The sequence below is a fragment of the Galeopterus variegatus genome, unplaced genomic scaffold (genome assembly GCF_000696425.1).
Source record: "Galeopterus variegatus unplaced genomic scaffold, G_variegatus-3.0.2 Scaffold2717, whole genome shotgun sequence".
In the NCBI taxonomy this organism is placed as follows: domain Eukaryota; kingdom Metazoa; phylum Chordata; class Mammalia; order Dermoptera; family Cynocephalidae; genus Galeopterus; species Galeopterus variegatus.
In genome coordinates this window covers 421,270-430,395 of record NW_007728828.1, presented here as the reverse complement: position 1 = coordinate 430,395, position 9,126 = coordinate 421,270, and the positions used below count along the sequence as shown (strand labels likewise).

Sequence of the window (9,126 nt, the reverse complement as noted above, 5' to 3'; positions counted from 1 at the left end):
ATATATAAAGTGCTTAAAAGAGTTCTCCAAAACAATAAATGCCTGATAAATGGTATTTTTTGTCATAATTGAATACCTGCTTATATTAGCCATGATCCTTCAGAGAAACAGAACCATAATCTATCTATCTATCTATCTATCTATCCATCCATCCATCTATATCTATAGAAAGAGCTAGAGACAGAGACAGAGATTTATTATGAGGAATTGGCTCACACAAGTATGGAGACTGAGAATTCCCAAGATCTGCCATGTGCAAGCTAGAGCCCCAGGAAAGCAGGGACTGACTAATTCAGTCCAGTCTGAAGGCCTGAGAACCTGGGGAGCCAATGATGTAAATCCCAAATCTGAGAGCAGGAGAAGATAAGATGACCCGTAAGGTGCAAGTGGGAGCGGGGAGTGGGGCGTGGGGGTTGGGGGGGGGAGAATGGCGAATTCTTCTTTCCTCAGCCTTTGTTCTATTCAGGCCCTCAATAGATTGGGTGATGCCTAGCCACATTGAGAGGGGCAATCTACTTTACTGAGTCCATTGATTCAAATGCTAACCTCATCCAGAAACACCCTCAAAGATAAACCCAGACAATGTCTTATCTGGGCACCTTGTGGTCCACTCAAATTGACATATAAAATTACCCATCACACTGCTGTTGGTCAGGCCCTGTGCTGGTCTTGAGATATAGCAGTGAATGGAACATTTCCCGAGGAGTAGACAGGCTCGCACAAAGACAGATATGAAGCAAGTAGATGAGTGTTGTTGTCCAGAATGAAATGGGAAACACAGTCCCTTCTAGCTCCACCTGCCCATAGGAAAACCTCACAGCCCAGCTGGAGGCCCTACTTAATCCAAATGCATTCCACACTGCTTTGGTAACTCATGATCTTTTTAAAAGAAAGTATAAAACATTTGATATTTAGCAACTGTCAAGTCAAGTCAGCCTGTGGACTTCATGAGGCCACAAATGATGAGGATGCCTAAAGTCCTGTGGTCATCTCCAGACAAGACCTGCACATACCCTCCCCTAACTGTTTCCACATGTGTGAACTGGACATCTGTTTCTCATCTTTAGTTATACACTGTTTCCTTTGCCCAGAACATTTATTCCACTTCTCCTTAGCCCATTTTCTTGTCTGGATAAGTCCTACATCCTCCTCATGTCTCAGTTTGGTTGTCACTTCTTCCATGAAATCTTCCCTGACCTTCTTCCACCTTCATCCAGTCTGGATTAAGTGTCCAAATGTAGCCCATGGCACCCTGCTCTCCCAGTGGTATTACATCCGACTATACTATAATTGCCACGAATTATTTGCCTCACTCTCCCACCAGTCTGTTTAGGGCAAACTCATAACCCATGTGTGATTAGCATGGTGCCTGGCATCTGATAGGCCCTTGACAAATAGCCACTGAATGGCTATCCATTTGATTGCAAATTATTTCCACTTTTACACATAAATCGCTTCCACGACTGATGTATACATGAAGTTAGGAAGACTTATTGGCTTTTGGGAGAAATGGTGAGACTCTTCACCTGGAGTATTCTATAGCTTCAGTAGCCAGTACCATGACCTCAATGATACAGACCATTCAATCTGTTGACAGCCACTTTGCTGGAATCATCTCATAGAGGTGTTCCCAGAGCCTAGTGGAGTAGGAGGGTAGAGATAAGGAAGGTTTGGTGACAGGAAGTGTTTGGACATCTGCACCAGCCTGTCTCATCATTTGAAGGAGGTCTGTATTCTGGTCTTGGGAAAAACACTTTCATGAGCAGAAGATAGAAGGATCTAGTGAAAAAGAGGGTCTGTCTTCCCACTGCTGTCTGATGCCTGATGCTTATAAAGTGGAAAATTAAGCAGCAAAATTGGAGGAGAAAGTCTCCATGAAAGTAGAGTTGCTTCCCGGGCTATTCTTCAAAGTATTGGGACATTTTGTTTCCACAGGTAGGACAGGAGATCATATTTCAACCCCTAACAACCTACATGAAATTATGTGCTTTAGTACCCCAGTACGGGCCCCGTCCCCCGCTCCTCCGGTCCCCAATAATGTGCTCTGAAAGCAAAAGCCAGGCTACTGGAACTTTCTGTGCCAGCAGGTTGGGGGCGGGTCTTGGAGATGGATGAGAGGGCTGGTAAATTTACAGTGACTCTCCATTTCCCTGGTCTTGTTTCTTTGTGCAGAGACTCAGCTAAGAGTAATACTGACTTCTTTCCCACTTCTCACTTTCTCTTTCTCCCTCTTAGAGAGTTTGGGAGAAGGAACCTGAACCCTGCCTGGATTTACTCAAGTCTGCCTGTTCTAGTGGGCTATCCACCCTGTGATACGCAATCAAATGCATGCGTGTCCCCGACAGCTTCTTTTCTGAAGTCGCAGTAACAAATGTTTGTTTTCGCTTTGATTTCTCCTTTCCAGAAAACTCTGAGTACAATACAACCTTTTAAAATAATTAATCACAGCTTGTTTTATATAGTTGGATTTTACTGGCTGATATGAATTTTCAAAGATGCTGCAGCTTTCTCAACAACGGATTTATCAATCATTTCAAAGGTTGATCTTTCTAAAAACACTGCCTGCAGGTTGTGAGAGTGCATCTATCTGGGACTTCCTCAGGAAAGAAAATAGAATGATTAGAGATTATGATGTTGGTTGTAGTTTAAATTGGTGACTTTGCCTTCTACTTCCCCTGGTTCCTTCTGTATTTGCTGAAAAAAAATAGTACTTGCAGAATAAAAATGTAAGAAAACCAAGAAATGCCGGAACTTGTTCTTCTGAAAGATAAAGTTCCATCTTCGCCTCTTTTTCGTAAACAACTAGAGTCTATCTTCCTACATTCAATATAAAACACTGTGGTAAAACCCCATGAGGCAAAATAACCTCCAAGATTATACTTTCCTCTGCTATCGTTATTAAGAAAATTACGAAAGGCCCCGCTGGGATTCGAACCCAGGATCTCCTGTTTACTAGACAGGCGCTTTAACCAGCTAAGCCACGGAGCCCGCATGCCTCCTGCGCTCCAAATCGGCAGGGAAAAGGAAGGATTGATCTTTGTTTTTGTTCTCTGTGTTTGTTTCTTTTTTTGTTACTGAACGTCGGGAGCAGCCCAGGCGCCTCTCTAGACTCTGAAGGTTAACCTCAGCTTAGAAGTTAAAAACCTAGGAAACCGCTCAGGGCAGGAAAACTGAGTACTTGGCGCGGGGGTGTGGTGAGGCAAACGCGGACGCGAGCCCGAGCCCGAGCCTCAGCCCCAGCCCCCGGGGCGCGCAAGAGGAGGCTGCGCTGAGAAACTGCTAGAAGGCCTAGAGTTTAGCAGCTTATCCCAACGTGGGTAAAGCATGACCTGGGGCGTCGAGGGGGGTGGGTGGGGAGCCACATTTACACGAGCACTCCTCTGGGTCGTTTAACACATTTACACCAGAACATTCCCAGCACCAAGAACGGGTCCCACCAGAAAGCAAGCTCTTTTTTATTTCACGGCTTTTAAATTAAACTGTAACTTAATTAAAATTTCATTCACTCCTTATCTCGTTTCTTTCGTAACATTGGGTTCTACCTACCTGTTTCTTGCTTATAAGATTAAGTAATCGAATTCCAGAGTCACGACTTAAAAGGGCAATACTTCATAATTAATCTAATCTTGGAAAGAGATAGAGAGGTCCCCTCCCTTATGTAGCTATAGAGGGAGAGAAGATTTCTTGTTCTAATACTTGTCCAGAAGATCTGATTTGATAAGGTGTCAAATTGAGAGCATTTACAAGAATTTGTATATCGTCGTGGAGGCTTGTGCATTTGTAACGTTCCCAACTTATTTTGTTCTATTTGAATAAATCCATCCTTGGGAGTATAATTTGAACAAAGGGGTTTAGTGAAGCACTGAACAACAGTTCACAAATTGTTGCCATGGCTGTGTAGGTAACTTCCCAAGTAAACCCTATCATTATCATTGGCTGTTTTACTTGACATCTGATGTCCTGGTGATAATGCAGAAATCGATATTTCACTATTTATGAGCTGTATCAATATTTGAAGGAATTCTCTGTCACACTATAAGGCCACCATTGACACTTAACGTTGGCCTAAATACATGATGGGAGCAACAGTAAAAGCCCGTGACTCTGCCAAATTTCTTATCTTTTTACAAAGATTGAAAGTCTGTGAATTCAACACTCAGTTTGACTGAGACTCAATGAAATAAGCACCTATATCCTTAATATTATATGATTAGCCATCATATTATTAGAGTGCTTGGAGCAAATATAATCGTAAATACACGGTCACATGTAATATGGCTTTGACCAAGTTATGGCAGACCCAGACAGCAGAGCCAGTTGATTTGGGTTTTTCTTTTGACTGGCAGCTGACAAAGTTTGAACAGAATTTCTAGGAAGTCAAAAGAGTTGTTTAGCCAGAAATAAGTCTTGGAAGAAAATTGAGATTTTGAGCAATCATTTATAGAATTTGGGTGTGGACCTTATCTTCTATTCAGTTTCCATTGTGACCAGGAAGGACCATGGAAACCTCACATTGGCTTCGCTGCACACATCTGAAATAGAAGAAGGTGCAGATCGCTGTGTCACAGATTGCTGATAGTAATGTAAAGAAGTGTGGGAGTGACAGTACAGTTTTCCACATTCCTGGGAGTGAATTGAAAGAACAGTGTACTGACACAGGAGAAGGGTCCACCGATGTGATACAGTTAGTTTTGTGTTTCAACTTGGCTAGGCTGTAGAACCCAGTTACTCAAGTAAACACTAATCTAGATACTGCTGTGAAGGTATTTTGTAAATGTGGTTAACATCTACCTCAGTTAACCTCAAATAAAGGAGATTATCCTCAGTAATGTAGGTGGGCTTCATCCAATCAGTTAAAAGACTTTACAATTAAAACAGAGGCTTCCCTGAAGAAGAAATTCTGTTGTGAGACTGCCTGATAGTTTTCAGCCTGCTGGCCTGCCCTGCAGTTTTCAGACCTGCCACTAACCACCCACAATTATGTCAGCCAATTCCTGTGTGTGTGTGTGTTTGTGTGTGTGTGTGTGTGTGTGTGTGTGTATTCTTCTACTGATTCTGTTTTTCTCTATGCTCTTTCTCTGACTGATACAACCACCAAAGGAAAGAGTGGAAGCTGGAACTGGAACTGTCACAAAAGAAGACCCAGTAGAAAGATTTCCAAAAACAAAGTAAGGGCATACCTTGTGTGAACATGGCTGAGAAATTTGAGGCAGCCAAGAGAGGCCTTCAAAGCCTACAAGACAAAGGGAGGTTTTTGTAGACAAACACTGAGAAGAGCAAATATGGACAGAAACTTAGCCAGCTGGGTTACAGTTTCTTTTGGAGGAGCTTGTTGGGACCTGTGACTTCCAGGAATGCCCAAGGATCTGGCCTCTGCATCTGGAGTATGTGAAGAGGTAAAATAGGACCAGAAGGCACCCCACCTTGCTTCATTTCTGAAAATTCAGGCAGGCATGGTTCATGTTTCCAGACTCCTCTATGGAAACAGAAATGTTCTCTTGCTTCTAATGCGGAGAGGCTGATCTGTGAACTTGAATGAAAAAATAAATTTTTATTTTAACTAACTTTTACTGAAATTTTGTGTTTGCTTCCATTATGAAGACAGGCACCAAACCACAGTGGTATTTCACCCTTTGTGAGTATCACTATTGGAAATCATAAATATTTTCACATCAAAATACAGTTGTTGCAAATTTCTTAAAATATCATTCACACTCACTACTGCATTGAAATTACAGTGTTTATTAGACCCTCCTGCTGGATATTATCTTTTAGTACATTAATAAAGTACCACAAATATTACTCTGTCATAATTTTAAAATATTTTGATAATATATTTTAATATACAGTAATTGGATTCCTTTTGAAATCTTATGTATTTATCTTTTTATTTATATTTAAAAGTATTATTCTGAGATTATGTCCATAATCACCAAACTGCCCTAGTGGTCTGTATTAGTCCATTTCTGTTGCTTATGACAAAATACAAGGAAATGGGTACGTTATGAGAAAAAGAAATTTATTGCTTACTGTTTCAGAGGCTGGGAAGTCCAAAGTCCAGGGAGTACATTTGGTGAAGGCCTTGGTGGTGGCAACAATGATGGCAGGGTATCACATTGTGAAATGGCAGAGCAGAGAGAGAAGAGAGAGACAGACCCTCTCTTCTTTTAAAGCCCTTCAAACCTTGCCCCTGACTACCATTATTAATTAATTCACTACAGCATGGTCCTACAATCCAATCACCTCTTCAAGGCACCACCTTTCAATTACCATAATAGGATTTCCCACCCTCAACAGTTATAGTGGGGATTAAGCTTCCAATAAATGAACCTTCAGGGACACAATTCAATCAATCCACAGCAAGGTCAGTAGCACAAAACCTGGCGAATAGACCCCTATTCTATTGTCTGGGGAGGAATCCATAACTAGGTCTACCATAATGTTTATGCAGAAAGAGCAGAAACGTGTATTTTTTGTAAGGGCTATTGAAACCTTATGAACAGAAAACAAATATTTTCTAATCTCAATGTGTACATTCTCAGTATCAGGCAGTTTTACTCTTATTTTGTGGCTTTCATCTTATTTACAATGCTGACCAGGCATTGGGATAATAATTCCTTCTCAGAAATACAGACTGAGGGGCCGGCCGGTGGCTCACTCGGGAGAGTGCGGTGGTGATAACACCAAGACCCCGGGTTTGGATCCCATATAGGGATGGCCGGTTAGCTCACTGGGTGAGCGTGGTGCTGACAACACCAAGTCAAGCGTTAAGATCCCCTTACCGGTCATCTTTAAAAAAAAAAAAAAAGAAAGAAAGAAAGAAATAGAGACTGAAGCACATGAAAAACAAGTGAGCATTCGTGTGTGCGTGAGTCGATGATGCATGCTCCTCTTAAAGGTGTCAAATTCTGAGATAGGAGCACCATGCAGTGAGGGTGCCTCGTACAGTCTTGCTTGATAAATATTAAGAAAAAAAATTTATTTGAACGACCTAGAAAGAGAAGAAAAAGTCAGATCATGCCATTCTACAATGGCTTCCAATTTTTTACAGAGTACCAGTCAAAGGCCTCCAAGGTGATCTCCCAGGATTTCCTGTCGGAGTGAGCAGGACTGAAGCCATGTTAGGACCTAAAACCGCATGGGCTGTAGGCAAATTTTAAAAGGACACAGTTTTTTTTTCTTGGCACACATTTCTCTGAGTTCTTTTTCCATGGTTATTTGATATTTTGAATCTTGTTATGGGACAAGATTACATTATTTACATAAGTGTAATGTTGTTTTCCAGCCAGCCTGAAGCTGCAGACTTGCCAGGAGGCAAGTACTATCCAGATCCTGCGATAACAGCAATGACGGGAGAAGAAAACAGAGTCTTGGTGAGATTTTGCACCTGGCCCCTTGCTCGTCCCCCTCCCTCCTACTTTTCATTTCCCACGTTCCATTCTCTCAGCCCCATCTTAAAAATCCCTCAATAGATTTGAGTCCTGGAGATGGCTTTAATCTGGCCGTTCTCTAGGTTTACCAGAGAAATGGGTTAGCCTAACCTCTCTCCGCAGATCACCCATATTCCTGAGTGAAAGCTGACTTGCATTTTCACCAACATTTGACTTTGGAGTACTATGTTTTTGAAAGGGGGCAGGCAGCCTGAACTGGGTGCCCTACCAGTTCAGGCTGCCTGCATTCCTACCCGTCTCCACTCAGCACTGCCTCCTTGACATTACTCCCAGCCCACTCCCACCTCCAGGCCTTTGCCCTGGCGATTTTCCCTGATCGCTTTTTTCCCCTTGGTATCTGTATTTCTCTCTCGTTCATCACCTTCGCTGCTGGGTTTTCTATCCCCTCTCCGTGTGTGTGTGTGTGTGTGTGTGTGTGTGTTTTCTAACCCCTTTCCGTGTGTGTGTGTTTTCTATCCCCTTTCCGTGTGTGTGTGTGTGTGTGTGTGTGTGTTTTGTTTTTCCCTCCACGCGCTTATCAGCATTTTATTTATTTAGTGCTTTATTATCTGTCTCTGCCACGACCATATAACCTTGAGAGCAAGGAAAGCATCTGTTTTCTTCTCGGTTGTGTATTCAGTGCCTCGAACAGTAATATCGGTCGAATGAATGAATGCATGAATGTTGAGGTGATTTAGGGCAGAGAAGACGCCGGGCTTGCCTCCCATCGCCATTTTTCAGCCGGCAGAGATAGGCCAAGGAAGGAGTAAAGACAACCGAACGTGTGAAGTGGCCACCCGGGCGTCCACGCACTGCGAATCTAGGCCAGCCAGGCAAATGCAACTTTCTACTTCAAGACCGGACGTTGCAGAGAGGGCCGGTGCAGCCGCCCGGTTTGTTATAAAATTATAACCGCCGGTTTGTCACCTACGTGCGGGGCCAGTGGCGCAATGGATAACGCGTCTGACTACGGATCAGAAGATTCCAGGTTCGACTCCTGGCTGGCTCGGTGTGTGCAGGCTTGTTTTACTTCCTTCTTGACCCTGAAGTAGCTCAACGGAGTAAAAAAAACCGTGCAAGGTGAGGTTTGCCTGAAAGTCTCAGAAACCTGAGGGCGCCGCTTTTGACCACAGCTGGGGTCATCAGTTCTTTGCAAAGTAAATTCCGTATTCGACCTTGCGGTGGCGCTAATCAAAGCGTAGCCAGAGAAAAGGGCGTAGTCCCCACGTCGCGCCTAGCTTCGCCTGCCCATTTTGGCCGAAGGATGTAACTTATTAAATAACTTATGAGCAAAGGGGAACACATTAGTATCCGGAGATTCAGATTGAGCAATAATAATGAAAGGTTAAAGTCTCTTTTTTGTTCTCCCCCCTCCAGTCATTTATAGAAAAAGTAATTAAGGATTCAGCTTCAGGTTTGAATGCTCCAAGTGCCTGGTCTGTACTTTTCATTGATTTCTCTGATTTAAGAGGCCGGTACGGAGATGCACACGCACATCAACAGAACACGCATTTACACTAGAACTGGGACGGAGAAAAAGGGCATGTAGTACAGACGAACTAAGAACTAGGGGAAACTTTTTCCAGCAGGTTTCCGTAGTGTAGTGGTTATCACGTTCGCCTCACACGCGAAAGGTCCCCGGTTCGAAACCGGGCGGAAACACTTCTTTTCTCCACTCCCCCCCCCCCCCCCCCCC

General features: G+C 43.2%; 3 non-coding genes across 3 annotated transcripts; 2 read left to right on the top strand and 1 right to left on the bottom strand.

Moving 5' to 3' along the window:
• Window positions 1-2,914: 2,914 nt before the first annotated feature.
• TRNAT-AGU lies at window positions 2,915-2,988 on the bottom strand. Its single transcript has one exon. It is a non-coding gene; the product is annotated as a tRNA-Thr (tRNA).
• Window positions 2,989-8,366: 5,378 nt separating this feature from the next.
• Window positions 8,367-8,439, top strand: TRNAR-ACG. The gene has a single exon. It is a non-coding gene; the product is annotated as a tRNA-Arg (tRNA).
• A 580-nt stretch (window positions 8,440-9,019) lies between these two features.
• On the top strand, window positions 9,020-9,092 carry TRNAV-CAC. The gene has a single exon. It is a non-coding gene; the product is annotated as a tRNA-Val (tRNA).
• The last annotated feature ends 34 nt before the right edge of the window (window positions 9,093-9,126 follow it).